Raw genomic sequence first — 17337 nt, 5'->3', positions numbered from 1 at the left:
TCCTTCCATCAGCTCAGAAACTTAGCTCCCCTGGGGGTCGCCTGGGGGTCCAGGAGCGGAGACTCCACACTCCCAGAGCAGGGGGCCCAAGTCTGATCTCTGGTCAGGGAGCTAGATCCCTCATGCTGCATTTGAGACCCAGTGCAACCAAAGAAAGCAATATTTAAAAAGAAAAGAAAGAAAGAAACTAAGCTCCCCAAGAGTAGGCCAGCCCTGCGAGCTGGCTGTGGCCAACAGACTGACCCATTTTCCTTTCATGGATAAGCTTCCCTCCTCCCCGAAACCCTTCAGGGACTCCCTGCTGCTATCCGGACAAGGCTGCTGGCTCAGCCGGGGTCACCGGCCCCCAGAGGCCAGGTCCCCCCACTCCCACCTTACCTCTCGCCATGCTGGTCAGCCTGCCAGGCCCTCCTCTGAGCTCCGGGTCATGTGAGGGCGGCCCGCTGCTCTCGGCCACCTGTGCCCGCCGCCCACCCCTGCACCCAGCCCCCTCCCTCTGCCCCCCTCCTCCGCGGGGCCCGTTGGCAGGCACACACATCCCGAGCTGGGCGCTGGCTGGACCCAGCTCCCTCCTCTTGCCCTTGACACCCGGGCACCTGTGTGCTCCTGCAGCTGCCTCTTGACGCGTCTTTACTGAAGGAAGGAGCGTGTCTGACGTGGGAAGTCTGACGCCGGGCTCCAGGCTGGTGATAGGGTTGGGGACTCGTCCTCTGGGCCCCGCCCTGAACCCTGGGCTGCCCTGGAGTGCCCTCTGGTGCCAGTCTCTCCTCGGCTGAACGCACCCAGCTGGTCCAGGCTGTGTTCCCCCAGGAACACCCGCACCCAGTTACCAGCAAAGGACCAGACTCCCAGCCCTCTGCGTGTGGCCAGGACAAAGTGCAGCTTGTGTTAGGAGCCATGGTTGGGGGTTCACTGGCATCCTGGGGTCCCACAGCTCACCACACTGAGCGTGGAGAAGACTGATCACACACACACTTGGGCAAAATGACGGCACGTGTGAAATGCCAGCACTGCTCACAGGCTGAACTTCCTGCACCCTGTCCTCCGACAGCTCCACCTTTGCTCTGACTCAGGAAATGGAGGGCAGAGCCCAGGGCGGAACACAGCTGGCAAAGGAGAAGCCCAGCCAAGCCGCAGATGAGGCCGCAGAGGCGCGGCCATCAGCGCTAGGCCCGGCGCCGCAGCCCAGCCACCCGGGCCAGCCCCCCAGGGCCTGCCTCCCGCACGGGGATTGCACTGGGTTCGCAGCCCGATGTCCCCTCCGGGTTCCCACCTTCCAGCTCTGGTTCCCGTCGCCCAGCTTAGCTGAGGTGGATCTGGAAGGGTCAGACCCCTGGGATCTCAGCAGTGTGGCCGTACGGTCAGCCCCAGGGAAGGGCCCGTCAGAAAGGCCGAGGGGTCCAGGAGGGAGCCACCGGGTGACGGCTCCAGCGGGCGGCCAGCCCAGCGGCTCAGGATACCCGCCCACCCATCTCTGCCGCTCCGTCCACCCGGCTCTTCCCAGAGCGCACGGCCTCTGGGAGCCTCCTGCTCCCTGTTGCTTCCTACCGAAGCCTGGGGAGCGCGCTGTTTCCACTTCTTCGGTGAGCAGGACGTTGACACTCTGTCAAAGTTACTATTTTGCCAGCTGCTTCTTGCCCACGTTTCCTGAAACGTTGGTCTGCCCAAATCACAGCTCCGTGTCGGAGCTCACTCTGATTTATGGCAGTTTGCTGCTTTGCTCTGCACCCATTTCTACTGATATATTCGCTGTCTGCACACAGAGGAATTCGTTCACATTTGTTTAATTTGGGGTTTGTCTTCCTCTTATCAGCCTGTGCCAAACAGTGCCAGTATTTGCTCCCCCGGAGTGTAAATTCTGGCCTGGGTATGTCATCCCCGTATCCACTCCCTGCTGGCAGTCACGGATTCTTCCCGAGCTCTCTTTCACTCTGGGATTTGCCATTTTTCTCAGCTACTACGATGCGACTGCGTCCCCTGATGCTGAGACGGTCTGCTCCATTGCAGAGCACGCTGCTGTGTTGCCTGGGCGTCACTCTCCACCCCACGGCCGTTCTGCCTGGTGACTTCCAATCACCCGTGCACACGTGCCCTATCACTCGCTCAGTCCTGTCCGACTCTTTGTGACCCCATGAACTGCAGCCCGCCTCAGTCCATGGGATTCTCCAGGCCCCAGTACTGGAGTGGGTTGCCATTTCCACCTCCAGGGGATCTTCCCGACCCAGGGATCAAACCCATGTCTCCTGCGTTGGCAGGTAGATTTCTTTACCACTGAGCCACCTGAGAAGCCCTTCAGCATGTGTGAGGAAAGGCATTCAGATTCCCCAACCCTGATTCTTTCTCCGTAAAAACTGTCTTCTACGTGCTGGCAAGCATAGCGATCACAGCCTTCCACCCAGGGAGCTGTGATTGCTGACCAGGTTTATGCAGGAGCAACTGAGACCCAACAGGGAGGGACAACCTGCCTAGGGACCACTGCAGGATTGGAAGGAAGGGTCACCACACCAGACTGGGGGTCTGCAGGCCAGGGAGCCAGGCACGTGGGGCGCCTGCCCTGGCTCAGGCCTTGAAGGAGACCTGCAGCCCCTGGTATCAGCAGGAAGGGCGTGAGAACGGAGCCAGGCTACTAAGCCTATGCATCTGAGGTCGGCGAAGGGCCTGCCTGGGGAGAGGGCCGTAGGCTCAGCTGCAGACGCCTCTAATAGGACAGGGCGGGCATGTCGTGTGGAGAAAGACCAGAATGACATGGCAGGGGAACAGCAGCCAGTGGCGACCCAGTTTAGGCTGCATCCCGGGCAAACGTGTGCCGGGAGCTCAGAGACTGCATGACGAGGCCACAGGCCATGGCTCGGGGCCAGAGAAGGTCTGGGACCCCTTCAGCCAGGAAAAGAGAGTAATAGTACCCCCACCCTGCCCCTGCTGTTGGGATCACTGTTAAGATTCAGTGGGTTCTGAGGGTGTTTGGCACAAGCCCTGGGCCCACCAGAAAACCCTGAGCTCTGCTCTCCTAGCTGCGGGTGGCCCCTGGGAGGGCTGGAGAAGCCTCAGAGACCAGGTCTCCCACAGGCCAGGGGGAACACAGGGATCGCAGGGCTTGGTGATGAGCAGGTGGCAGGCGGGGCTCCTGTGTGCAAGGGGATACCCTGCCCCCATCTGTCCCGGGGCCGTGGACCTAGAAGTGCCCCTCACCCAGAGCTTCCTGAGTGATGGTCATTCCCCAGGGGTCGATGGCTGGGCACCAGGGCCTGGATCTTGTGGGCGGCCAGCAGGTCCTGGGCCAAGTCTCAGAGGCAAGGCCATCCAGCGAAGCTGTGACTTCGGTCCCCCGCCAAATGCAGCCCTCCCTGGGTGTCCCCCACACCCCGTGAGTCTGAGCAGGATATGAGAGATATGCCACCTGGTCCCCTGGGGTTGACCAGAAGCCGGGACTCTTGGTGACACTGGGCCAGCCATGCCCTTTGTATCCAGCCCAGTGATGGTAACCCCCAGCCCCGTCCGGCTCCTCCAGGGGGCCCGCTTGGCCTCTCCAGGGACGAGGGTGCCGCCAGCGACAGCTGCTCAGTGGTATCTGCGAGTGCCTGGGCCCAGTGGCATCTCCCGGGAGGGGTGGAGCAGGACAGACACAGCCTTGCTCCTTTGTATGCCTTCCCGCTTGGAGCTTTTTATCCCAACAAGCAGGGTGACTTCTGTGATTAAAAAACTATTTTGAGGGACTTCCCTGGTGCCCACAGAGACCACGGACAAGGGTGAAAGTGGGGCAGGAATGGGTGAATTGAGGAGGCGAGGGCTGGGTGAGCGAGGAGGCCAGGGCCGGATGAATCGAGGAGGCGAGGGCTGGGTGAGCGAGGAGACCAGGGCCGGCGACTCTTGTCTTGTATGGTAATGTCTTCGTGTCAATTGCCCTTCTTTATAAAGAGTCGCCATCATTTTTTGCAAAAGTAAACATGTCATAAAATAACTGTGTAGCTTATACTGTGGTGTGTAATAATCAGAGTGGGTCAGAGATGGACACATGGGCCCCTGGCCGGCCCCTCACCAGCTCCCTGCACCCCAGGCTCACCAGGGCTCCGTGGAGGTTGGTTTGGTCGGGGTGCAGGCACGGGCCTGGGCTGTCTCCGGGCCACTGTTCAAGGTCCCCAGCTCTTGTCTGGATCCATCCCCGTGCACAGTCAGCAGTTCTACTCCAGCTGAGCCAGGAGCGCGACCACCGCAGGGCATGCAGGCCCAGGTGAACAGCGCCCCGGGTTCCCACACGGGAGGTGCAAGGACTTGGGCCCCCAGCGGGTCCCTGCACACCCCAGCTGCGGCTGCCGGTAGTGCCCTAGCCCAGCATTGATTTCCCTTCCTGCTCCGGCCACACTTTGAAGTCAGGCCCAGCTGTGCATACCTCCACGTGCTCTGCACGCTGACCTTGGCCTCCCCGCCCCTGGCAGGCTGCACAGTCCTCCTGTGCAATGAGCCACCTCCTGGAGAGGCCAGCACGCAACCCAGGGCACAGACAACCCAGGGCACAGACAACCCAGCCCCCGACCATCCACGCAGACACCGTGTTGCAGAGAGCGGTGCACATGGGCCTCCCCTCCTCAGTTACTGTGTAAACACAAGTGAGGGAGATGGGGGTCCAGAGGAGCAGAGAGCTGTGTGCACCGTCCGTTCTAGAGAGGCTGCAGGGACACAGGAGGCTCTGGGGGCTGGCTGCCTTCCTCCTCCCGGGCACAGAGTGGGGAATGAGGTGCCCACTCCAGGTGAGCCCAGCAAGCTCCCTGGGCCCTAGGCCAGGGCAGGCTGCGGGGCTCGGTGGGCTGGCTCCAGCTCCAGGCCATAAGGACGTCAGCTGGGGGGTCCTAGTGAGGATGGGGGCCCAGAGGCGCAGGATGGCTGATGAGAAAGGCAACACAGACACATACACACATTTACACACACATACACACAGATACCCATACACACACAAACATTTATACACACACACACTCATGCATGCACACACATACACACAGATACCCATACACACACACACATTTACACACACACATACACACAGATACTCATACACACACAGTCACACACACACACACTCGTGCATGCATACACATACACACAGATACTCATACACACACACAAACATTTACACACACACACTCGTGCATGCATACACATACACACAGATACCCATACACACACACACATTTACACACACACATATGCATATACACACACATACTCATACACACACATACACACATTTACAAACACACACATGCACATACACACATACACATACATACTCATACACACATATGTATACACATTTACACACACACGTGCATGCACACACATACACACAGATACCCATACACACACACAAACATTTATACACACACACACACTCGTGCATGCATACACATACATACAGATACTCATACACACACACAAACATTTATACACACACACACACTCGTGCATGCACACACATACACACAGATCCTCATACACACACATTTATACACACACATATGCATAGACACACACTCATACACACACATACACACATTTACAAACACACACATGCACATACACACATACACATACATACTCATACACACATATGTATACACATTTACACACACACGTGCATGCACACACATACACACAGATACCCATACACACACACAAACATTTATACACACACACACACTCGTGCATGCATACACATACATACAGATACTCATACACACACACAAACATTTATACACACACACACACACTCGTGCATGCACACACATACACACAGATCCTCATACACACACATTTATACACACACATATGCATAGACACACACATACTCATACACACACATACACACATTTACAAACACACATGCATATACACACATACACATACATACTCATACACACATATGTATACACATTTACACACGCATACATATGCATACACACACACTCATACACATATACACACATGCACACATATTCATACACACACATGCATACACACACATACTCACACACACACATGCACACATTTACAAACACATACACACATGCATATACACACATACACACCCACTCATACACACATTTGTACACACATTTACACACACACGTGCATGCACACACATACACACAGATACCCATACACACACACATTTATACACACATACATATGCATATACATACACACACATACTAATACACATACACATTTACACACACATACATACACACATACATGTACACACACATACATGTACACACACATGCGCGCGCACACACACAATACTAATACAGAGTCCTGAGGCGCCCCCACTTCTGCCTTAGTCCCCCTCCCACGGTCCAGGAGCCTCTCTCTGGACCACCCAGGCCTTACTCTCAGCCCCTCAGAATGCTTCACAGGTTTTGAACGGGCTGGTTTCCTTTCTTCTTAACACGTTTTATTTATTTACTTTTGGCAGTGCCAGGTCTCCGTTGCTGTGCAGGCTTTTCTCTAGTTGGGGTGAGCGGGGCTATCCTCCTTTGCAAAGTCCAGGCTTCTCATTGCAGAAGCTTTTCTAGTCGTGGAGCACAGGCTATAGGGCACGTGGCCTTCAGTAGCTGCAGCTGGTGGCCGACCCAGGACTTGCTGGGGACGGCGTGGCTGCGGGTCACAGCGGTGCCTCCCACCAGGTCAGAGGACTGGCCTCGCTGCTGGATGCACAGACCCCAGGGCTAACCCTCCTGCAAGAACCCTGGAGTGGTAGCCGTTCTGTTCTTCAGAAGATCTGCCCGACCCAGGGATCGAACCACGGTCTCCTCCTGCACCTCAGGCAGGTTCTTTACCATCTGAGCCACCAGGGAAGCCTGAAGCCTGGCCCTTGCACCTCCTGGTTTGTTTTCCTAGGGTCCAGGCCCTTTGATCCTGCTGGGGAGCTGAGGGCCAGGGCTGGCCGGCAGAGGGCATCAGAGGCCATGCAGCTGCCTCACAGACAGCCTGCCCCACTTAGAAATGAACAGAGCCCCTGGCCAGCCCACGCACAGCCCCTTCCCCACACAGAGCAGAGGCCATCTGCCCGGTCCGGCCAGCTGGCTGGCAGCGTCACCCCCGGACCTCCCGTCCCGTCACTGAATTTCCTCACTGCATTCACTTGCTCTGTGCCTGTCTGCACCCGTTTCACAATGCCCACTCATCCAGGCTCAGAGACCTGAGGTCTCCAGTGGGCTCAGGGCAGCAAACACAGCTCCCAGCCTCGGAGGGAGGGGCAGAGGCTGTGCCTGGGGAGAGTCCAGCCACACGGAGTCTGGCGGAGAGGTGGTATTGAGGCCTGGGAGGCATTGAGGGCTCCTGGCCTGAGCTTGGGCTCCCTGGCTCCCAGACCTCACCTAGCTGCCCCTCGTCTCTGCAGGGGAGCTGACGTGGGATGGGAGTGTCAGACCGACGTGGTGGGAGGACGTCCTCGGTGGGGCTGTTGGTGTTCTGTGGGAACTGACGGGCAGGTGGAAGCCCCAGCCCTTTCTCTGAGCACTAGGTGCAGTTGGGGCCTGTCTGGGCAGGAGCCCTGCAGGGGTGGGCAGTGGGCACAGCCCAAGGTGGTCTGGGAGGGGATCGCAGTTCGAAGAGCATGGTCCTCCAGGCCCGCTGAGCTGGAGGGTCCCCCTTCAGAACGGGTAGGGTCCCTTGGGGAGAAGGAGCCGTGAGCTGGCCGCCCAACCGCGGGGCCCATCCAGGCCACCTGCGCGCCCTCCCTTTCTGCGTGGTCCAGCCTGGCTCCCAGGAGCCCCCACTCCCCTGTCCCTGGGCTCAGACCCCAGAGTTGACACTTGGGTCTCCCCCAAACCGACCCAGAGGCCATGGGGAGGCCCAAACCAGTACCACAGGGAAGGCGGCAGCGCAGCTTAAAGGGAGTGATGTGAGGGGTGTGGGGGGTGTGGGGGGTGTGGGGGGTGTGGGAGATGTGAGGGATGTGTGAGGGATGTGTGAAGGTGTGAGGGTGTGATGGGTGTGTGAGGGGTGTGAGGGGTGTGTGAGGGTGTGCAGGGGTGTGAGGGGAGTGAGGTGTGTGAGATGTGTGAGGGGTGTGTGAGGGTGTGAGGGGGTGTGAGGGGTGTATGAGGGGTGTAAGGAGTGTGTGAGGGGTGTGTGAGGTGTGTGAGGGGTGTGTGGGGGTGTGAGGGGGTGTGAGGTGTGTGAGGGGTATGTGAGGGTGTGTGGGGGTGTGAGGTGTGTGAGTTGTGTGAGGGGTGTGGGGTGTGTGAGGGGTGTGTGGGGTGTGTGAGGTGTGTGAGGGGTGTGTGAAATGTGTGTGGGTGTGTGAGGTGTGTAAGGGGTGTGTGAGGGTGTGCGGGGGTGTGACGGGAGTGAGGTATGTGAGGTGTGTGAGGGGTGTGTGAGGGTGTGTGAGGGGTGTGTGAGGTGTGTGAGGGGTGTGGAGGGGTGTGTGAGGTGTGTGTGAGTCATCAAGGGGTGTGTGAGGGGTGTGTGAGGGGTGTGAGGGGTGTGTGGGTGTGTAAGGAGGTTTGAGGTGTGTGAGGGGTGTGTGAGGGAATGTGGGGGTGTGAGAGGGTGTGAGGGTGTGTTAGGGGTGTGTTAGAGGTGTGTTGGAGTGTGAGAGGTGTGAGGGGGTGTGAGAGGTGTGTGAGGTGTGTGAGGGGTGTGAGGGGTGTGTGAGGGGCGTGAGGGGTGTGAGGGGTGTGTGAGGTGTGTGTGAGTCATCAAGGGGTGTATGAGGGGTGTGTGAGGGGTGTGAGGGTGTGTGAGGGGTGTGAGGGGTGTGTGGAGGTGTGAGGGGGTTTGAGGTGTGTGAGGGGTGTGTGAGAGGTGTGTTAGGGTGTGAGGGGGTGTGAGGGGTGTGAGGGGTGTGTGAGGGGTATGAGGGGTGTGTAAGGGGTGTGTTGGGGTGTGAGGAGTGTGAGGGGTGTGTGAGGGGTATGAGGGTTGTGTAAGGGGTGTATTGGGGTGTGAGGGGTGTGAAGGGTGTGTGAGGTGTGTGAGGGGTGTGAGGGGTGTATGGGGGTGTGAGGGGTGTGAGGGGTTTGTGAGTGGTGTGAAAGGTGTGAGGGGTGTGAGGGGTGTGTGAGGGGTGTGTGGGTGTGTAGGGTGTGAGCGGTGTGAGGGGTGTGAGTGGGTGTGAGGGGTATGTGGGAGTGTTAGGGGCGTGAGGGTTGTGTGAGGTGTGTTTGGGGGTGTGAGGGGTGTGTGAGGGGTGTGTGAGGGGTGTGTGAGGGGTGTGTGAGGGGTGTGTGAGGGGTGTGTGAGGGGTGTGAGGGGTGTGTGAGGGGTGTGTGGGGTTTGAGGGGGTGTGAGGGGTGTGAGAAGTGTGTGAGGGGTGTGAGGGATATGTGGGTGTGTAGGGTGTGAGCGGTGTGAGGGGTGTGAGTGGGTGTGAGGGGTATGTGGGAGTGTTAGGGGCGTGAGGGTTGTGTGAGGTGTGTTTGGGGGTGTGAGGGGGTGAGGGGTGTGTGAGGGGTGTGTGAGGGGTGTGTGAGGGGTGTGAGGGGTGTGTGAGGGCTTTTGAGGGGTGTATGGAGGTGTGAGGGGTGTGAGGGGTGTGAGCGGTAGGGGTGTGTGAGGGGTGTGTGAGGGGTGTGAGGGGTGTGTGAGGGGTGTGTGAGGGGTGTGAGGGGTGTGAGGGGTGTGTGAGGGCTTTTGAGGGGTGTATGGAGGTGTGAGGGGTGTGAGGGGTGTGAGCGGTAGGGGTGTGTGAGGGGTGTGTGAGGGGTGTGAGGGTTGTGTGAGGGGTGTGTGAGGGGTGTGAGGGGTGTGTGAGGGATGTGTGGGTGTTGGGGTGTGAGGGGTATGTGGGGTGTGAGGGGTGTGAGTTTCCTGAGGCTGAAGCAGCGCACACAGAAGTGCTGGCGCGTGGAGCAGGTAAAAACTCCTGTCTGGAGTGTGGCAGGGACACCTGAGCACAGGGGTCTGTGGCTTCCCAGCAGCCTCCCCAGACCTGGGTGGAGGGGACCCGTGCAGCGGTCCAGCCCCGGTGGATCCAGGGAATTCGAAGGTGGGGACGGAGTCGGCGTCTTTGGAAAAATACATATTTAATCACAGATATAGAGAGATTAGAAATGGATAGTGTAGTAGGAGGATTAGTGGAGAAAAAGAGGCTGAATAACTTGGATTACGTGGAATAGCATCCATGCTCCAGATGGGAATTCAGCCAGAAAAATGGGAGCAAGAAAGAAGTGACATGGGGGAATCAGTCTTTCCGGAAACTGATCCGATTTCTTTAGTTTTGGGTTTGCTTATATACCTTTTGTTACACATAGGGATGAATACAGAGTCACGCGGGAGTCAGGTGCTTCACATAAATGTATAAAAAAGGTACATCATCTTCTGGCCATGAGTGAGACCTGCTGACATTTTATGATCCTTTCTTTCTGATAACCAAAAAACTTATTTTTTCCAAGGGTGTTTTTTCTTAAACCAGGCACCACCCTCCAAATAAAGTTACATTCCTATAGGGTGGGGGTGTAGTGAGTTACAATCAAGAAAGGAATTTATTTAACCCAAGGTTAACATGATTAGTCTTAAAGGTTAATACTTATTTCTCCTATATGCTAGTTCTATTCATTATAAGGGTAGGGAACATGGAGATTTAGCAGCAAACATCAGCCCAACAAATGAAAATCCTTTCACCAATGTTCCCCTTAAGATCTATTTAGTCTTAAGATATGATAAAGTTACATTTTTACATAGCAAGGACACAGTGATTTATAACAAAGTACAGTGATCTATTACAAAAGAGAAAATCCATTAACTCAAAAAGTCTAGTATTGCTAACATCAAACTACTGTATTTCCTTTGCTTTATTCCAAATACATTAATTAATATATTCCCAGGTGCCTAAGGATATGGAGGCCTGGCGGCAATCATTGACTCAACAAGAAGAAAAAGCCCTATGCTAATTAAGACTCTCCAAATACTCCAAAACTCTCTGTGCTGTTTATGGTTGAGAGGTAGTAAACAATCATGTGCGTAGTGGCAGGAGTATGGATAATCCTGTCACACAAGCTAGTCTGTCAGCAGAGAGGTTTGACCTGAGACATCCTTGTCCCACCCAGAGCAGGGAATTAGCAGCAATTATTGGCACAACAAATGAAGAACCCTTCACCAATATAATTCCTAACCAACCCACTATACTGATAATTTCTAATTCCCCAAAAGAATTTGCCTTTAGTAAGTCTAAAACATCTCGTGCCTCTCAGACTGGGAGGCTATAAACAATCACATGTGGCCGGACGAACCTATACAGGTGGGCTAGATAACCTTCAGAGGAGTCCGTAAGCTGAAACACTCTTGTCACGCCCAGGAATTTTTATTGCCTTGGAGCTGCGCGTTTACTCCTCCGAGAGAAACGGTTATGGGGGAGAGCCCCCCGTAAAGTCAGAGGTGTAGGTGAGAGCATAAAACAGACTCTGGTTTTGGGGTAGATGCTCGGGAACAGGGGGTTTCCTGAGGCTTGATCACGCCTTTGCGTATGCCAAGCCTCCTTCCTCATGACCTTTGCCATGGGCGGAGTTCCTCACGCTGGCTCCCGGCAGACCCGGATGTTTTTAAAAGTGCAGGGAAACCCGTGCCTCCTGGGGGTGGTTTCTGGGCGGCCCCCAGGTCTCTGGGTCAGTATCTCCCTGGCCTATGTCCCTTGCACGTGGCCGCTCAGGGACAGGTGTGAGCGCTGAGGGGCGCTCGGGCCAGGTGGGGCCGGCAGCTGGAAGCAGGGCCGGACCGTGGGTGCAGCAGAAGCAGGCAGGACGCGCCTCCAGCCTGACATCGGAGGGGGCGAGCGCCGGTGGCCGGGGGCGGGCTTGAGGGGGTCTGTGGGGGGCTCCCGGCGTCCCGCCCGCCGTAGATTCTCCCAGCTCTGTCCTGCCTCGGGGCCTTCGCTCTTGGGCCGGGCCCATCCCAGTCTCCTCTGAAAGGCCCTTATGTGGCAGCTGAGTTCAGCCATATTGCTCCCTGCCCTGCACCTGTTCTAGTGAGCACGCCCTGCAGACTGGGGTGCCGGGGACGGCGGGGCTCCCTCCACCCCGGGGCCTCTGGGCAGCTTCTCAGGCTGGGTTTGCGCCGGACACTCGCTGCAGCCCTGCCCGTGACTGATTTACCCCCTGACTGATTGCTCTGCCCTCTGGGATGGGCCAGGGGGCCTGGGGCTGTGCGGGCTGGTGCTGGCCGCGGGGCGCTGGGCACAGCCTGCAGAGCTCAGCCGGGCCTGGTCAGGAACAGCCTCACTCCCCATGCTCTGTCCCCGTAAATGAAAGGCCCCTTCTCCTCCCAGCCTCGCACTGCAGCAGCCAGCCGGCTCACCCAGCCCTTTGTGCCCACACGTTGCCATGGAGATGGGATTCAAAGCCCTGGCACTTCAAGGCTTTCCCTCCTGTCCCGGTGGGCCGCTGGGGGAAGCCAGGACACTGGTGGCTCATGCCGCCTCCTCTCCATCCCGTGAAACGCCGGGCTCAGCCACGACGCTACCGCTGCTTCTCCCAGGATCTTATTCAGAACGGGGGACACTGAGGCCTGGCAGCCCCGATTCCCGCAGTCTCTCTGAAGCCCAGGAGGTGCTGGGCACGTGGGCACCACGAGGGTGTGCGCAGTGGAGCGGACGCGCCCTCCTCACTCCCAGACAAAACCGCCGTGTGCACCGGGCACAGCTATGGAGTGCCTACAGGGTCTGTGAGGCTCAGGCCATGCACGCCCACAGCACACACGGTCCGGGGCCCCTGACCCCAGACCACCTGCCCCCGTCCAGTCTGCAGGTCCACTGTGCAGCCCTGAGTCCGAGTCACCCCACTCACGGCGTCTCAGGGTCCTTCTCCACGCCTGGAACACCACTCACACTTCATCTCCCCATAGTCTACCCTCTAATCACCTCCTCAGATTCATGCAACTGCAAATGTCCACAACAGAACTCCCCGGTTGCGGCCACTGCCCTCCCGGCCCCTGGCATGGCATGGGGAGCTGGCCCTTTGGGGTGCCACCTGCTCACTGTGGCCCTCGGGGGCATCTGGGACAACCTCGAGGCTCAGTGGTCCCCTCCGCCTGATGGAAGCAACCATCAGCCCTCAGACACCTGTCCCCAGACGTCAGGGTCGGGGGCTGGGCTCTGTGGGGGCCTCTCCGCTTAGGAGGAGACCCTGCCCCTGTGTCCAATCCAGGCAGTCTGGAGAGGTCGACCCAGCAGGGACCTCACTGGCTGCCCCACGCCCCACAGCAGGCTGGCTGGTGAGGGCCTTCGTGGGAGTTTATGGTGGGGGGACGGGAGCCAGGTTGCTCCCCACGCCCCACGGGGCCGCGCTCTGCACCCGCCATCCCTGGCCTGGAAGCCCCGGGCCCACGGTAGCCCTCACCCCCACAGGGAGTGCGGAGGGGGCCATGGTCCCAGCCCCTAGAGCAGGCGAGGGGTGTGAACATGAAGGGCGGAGGGCGTGTAGGCCGGGACCCCGTGACAGGGCCCAGCCCCCAGGCAGCCCTCCCTCTGTGTTTAATGGGAAACTCCTGGGAGCAAGCACTGCCTTCTGCAAAGAGCCTGGGGGGCTCTGGTTTCCCTTGTCATGACCAGGCAATGCTGTCACAGAAGCCAGGAGATGCCTGCGTGGGGTCTGATGCACGTGCAGACCCAGTCCCAGCAGAGAAGGGCCCTGGCCACCTCCCAGGACACCCACTGTGCCCCAGGTCCCCAGATGAGGGCTTCCGGTGGTTGTGGGGACCGTGGGGCCAGGTCAGGGCTCCAGGCTCCAGGAGAGCCCCTGGGGAGGCCTCCAGCTGTGGAAAGAGAGGGGGGCGGAGGCTGGGACTGACAGAGCCTCCGATATGTCGGGTCCTAGGGGCTGGCTCACAGCAGTCAGTAACACAGCTGGGCCCTCAGCCTCTCATCACTCCTGGAGACAAGCACACAGACATCGCCTGGTTTGAGCTTTCGGGCACCCAGGCCCAGCAGAGGGAACGCTTCCTGCAGCAGAGCCGTGTTGGCCCTCCTCCAGCAGGTGGGCGTGGCCGGGCAAGCCCCAGTGTGCACAAGCGAGCTCCCCGACCCACCGGAGATTCACAGGAGCCACCCAGCCCCTGTTCTGCCTCAGGAGCCCCAGCCTGACAACAAGGCTGCCGCTCAACGAGGGAAGGACAGAGCTCCGGGGCCATGGGGTGGGCAGGGGTGACCCCTGTCTGTCTGCTCCTCAGGCCTGGTGTCACCCAGCACACCCTGCTTTCTGCAGAAGAGACTGCAGGAGCCACACCCTCAGAGGAGAGGGGGGAGGGCCCCGCCCACGGCCCCAACCCTCTGGGAGCTCTAAAGAGGCCAAGCTGGGCTGGGAGCTGAGTGCAGAGCGAGACCTGGCCTAACTCAGAACCCACCGCCAGGCCCAACGGTCACGCCCACCAGGCCTCCCCCCGCCCGGAAGAGCAGTTCAGCAGGTGCTGGGGGGCGTGAGGAGGGGCAGCACTGTTGAGGAGAGGGCAGCACGGTGCTGGGCCCAGCGGGGAGGAAACAGGTCATCCAGGAGGGAGGGTCCTCCCGCTCCCTCCCATGGGCCCCACACGTCTTTTTCTAGAAGCGTCATCTGTTTCTTCTCAGCAGTTCTGGGTCTCATCGCTGCACGGGCTTTCTCTCCTCTCTCCTTGCAGAGCGCAGGTGTCTCCGTGGGGTGGCTTCTCCGGTTGCAAACATGGGCCGCGCGGCACGCAGGCTTCGGCGGCTGACTCCCGGGCTTAGCTGCCCAGGCACGTGGGATCTTCCTGGACTGGGGATCGAGCCCATGTCCCCGGCATGGCAGGTGGACTCTCCACCGCTGAGCCGCCAGAGGAGCCCCCCCATCTCTTCTTCTTCTTTTTCCAAATAAACTTTAAAATTTCAGAACAGTTTTTACATTTAGAGAAGAACCAAGAGCACACCACAGGGCACTCCCATGCGGCGCCCACCCGGTTCCCCGTTGTTAACATTCTACTTAGGACGTGCGATCAGTGAACCGATATTGACACGCCGCTGTTACCAACTGCAGCCTGCACTCCGTTCTTCTTTCCTCCGTTTTTTACCTGATACCCTTTACCCACTGAAGGAGCTGCCTCTGAGTCCCTGAAACTCCTCAAGAACAAAGGGACGCAGAGGTGTGGTTCATCACCGGGGCCCCCAACACACCGGGCGTCGGAGGCTCACGGGAGTCAGGCCTGGCGGGGTGGAGATGGTGACCCCCGCCCACTCACCAGGCTGTGGGCTCCCCCTCCTCACTTCCTGAGCACAAGGGTGCCCTCCTGGGCCTCAGTCCCCCGTCTGTGGCCTAGGCCAGGCCGCGGCCACGTCTGCACCATGCTCAGCACCCGACGCGCGTGCAACTGTGATCCACGCTCCTGGGGCTGGACTCTCCTTCCTGGGAGCCCGGTCCCCCACACGGGGTCTCCCCATCCTGGGGCCTGGGTGGGGCACAGCCTGCTCCCCAAGGGGTACACGGGAGGCGCTTCTGACTGGGCAGCTGAACAGCCTCTTCAGGCGCCTCCCCCAGTTCTCAGCCCCTTCCCACTGCCATCCCGCCTCCATCAGCCTCCACTGAAAAGATGACCTTTCCCCGCTAAAGGCTCTGCCAGGCCAAGACAAGCTGGTGAGAGATGGACAAGGGAGACCATGCTCAGCTGCAGTGAGAGCAGGTCCCGCCCAGCTCTGGTCCCTGAAGCACAGCCCCAGGGGCTGCCCAGTGGGTTCCTGAGGAGAGGACAGTCAGCCTTAGCTGCCTCGGCCCAGCACTCAGGAGCAGCCACCTGCCTCTTCCAGGCAGTGCTCCTAAATTACCCACCTCTTCTCCAAACGAGACTGTTGTCTCCACACCTCCCATGGACAGCCCCACACGGTATCTGCAAAGTCAGGGACACTGCCAGGGAGGCCGCTCCCCCCACATCCCTCCTGCCTGCCCCTCGCTTGTTAATTGCACCTCTTAAGAAGTTGGTGTCACCCCATTTCAGCAACAGGGGCCTGAGGCTGGAAGGGCAAGGGCCTGCCTGGGGACACGCAGCCAGCTGATGGGAGCCCAGGGTCTGCCGGCCTGTGACAAGTGGGCACGGCTGGGATGGGACGCAGTGGTGTGGGCAAAGTCGACAGGACCCCCGGGGATAAGCGGTGGCCCTCCTGGGGGGGGCTGGGGGTGCAGGGCCTCCACGCCCCTGTCAGTCTGGCCCTGCGGCTGAGAAGTGGGGCCGCGGGATGACATACAACCTAGGGCATGTCTTGCTAGCCCCATGCCAGCGAGGACACAGGCAGATGGTGGGGCACCTGGTGTGGGCTCCACATGGCTGGGCACCAGGAGAGCCCCTGCCCGCTGCCCGCCACAGCTGGAGCAGGGGGCACTTGGGCTATTCGCAAATAACGATTTATCTTCTGTTGTCACTGGATCTCCAACCTGAGATGTGGATACAAGGGGCCCAGGAGTGTGTGTCCCTCTCACTCCGTCTCCAAGCATCTGACGGCCCAGCCCCACCTGAGGGTGACTCCTTCACCTCCTCACCCCCAGCCCTCTATGCAGGTGTGCCCTCTCTCACAGGACTTCCCCTGTAGCTCAGTCGGTAAAGAATCTGCCTGCAGTGCAGGAGACGCGGGTTCGATCCCTGGATCGGGAAGATCCCCTGGAGAAGGGAATGGCAACTCACTCCAGTATTCTTGCCTGGAGAATCCCATGGACAGAGGGGCCTGGTGGGCTGCAGTCCACAGGGTCGAGAGAGTCAGACACGACTGAGCGACTAAACCACCACCACCTCTCTCACAACGTGAGTCCCTGAGCCTTAATGGGCCCTGTTGCCCAGTCAGAGGGTCAGGAGGTGGCATCTCACTGTCTTTTTTTTTTAATTTTTGGCCACACCACGTGGCATCTGAGACAAAGCACATGGGACCCTAGGTCCCTGACCAGGGATTGAACCCACAGCCCCTGCATTGGATGGGGAAGCCTTAGCCACCAGATCACCAGGGAAGTCGCTTGCCCCACCGTAACGTACGTTTGCATGCTTCTTGTTTTGAGCCGGATTGAGCCTGTTTTGATGGACTCATTTCATATCTTGGTCATTTTCTCTTGACTTGTTGGTCTTTTCCTAACTGATGGGTGAGAATTCTTTGAATGTAACAGAAAGTGTCTTTTTGTGAGGTGAGACGTGGATATTCCCACAGCACGCTATTTATCTTTTTATCTTGTGCCCCCCACTCGCTGCCAAGCATCTGCCTTTTATTTTTACGAGGTTGGATATATCCGTCTCTGGTTTTTGTATAATTCTTGGAATGATTCGGTTTACAGGGTTTTTCCCTTCTTCTTCTAGTAGTTTTGTGGGTTTTATACTTTTTAAAGCTGTCGTCCATTTGGAACTTATTTTAGTATCAGG

This window comes from Budorcas taxicolor, chromosome 17, assembly GCF_023091745.1.
Source record: "Budorcas taxicolor isolate Tak-1 chromosome 17, Takin1.1, whole genome shotgun sequence".
NCBI lineage: Eukaryota > Metazoa > Chordata > Mammalia > Artiodactyla > Bovidae > Budorcas > Budorcas taxicolor.
This window is presented reverse-complemented; position numbering follows the sequence as displayed.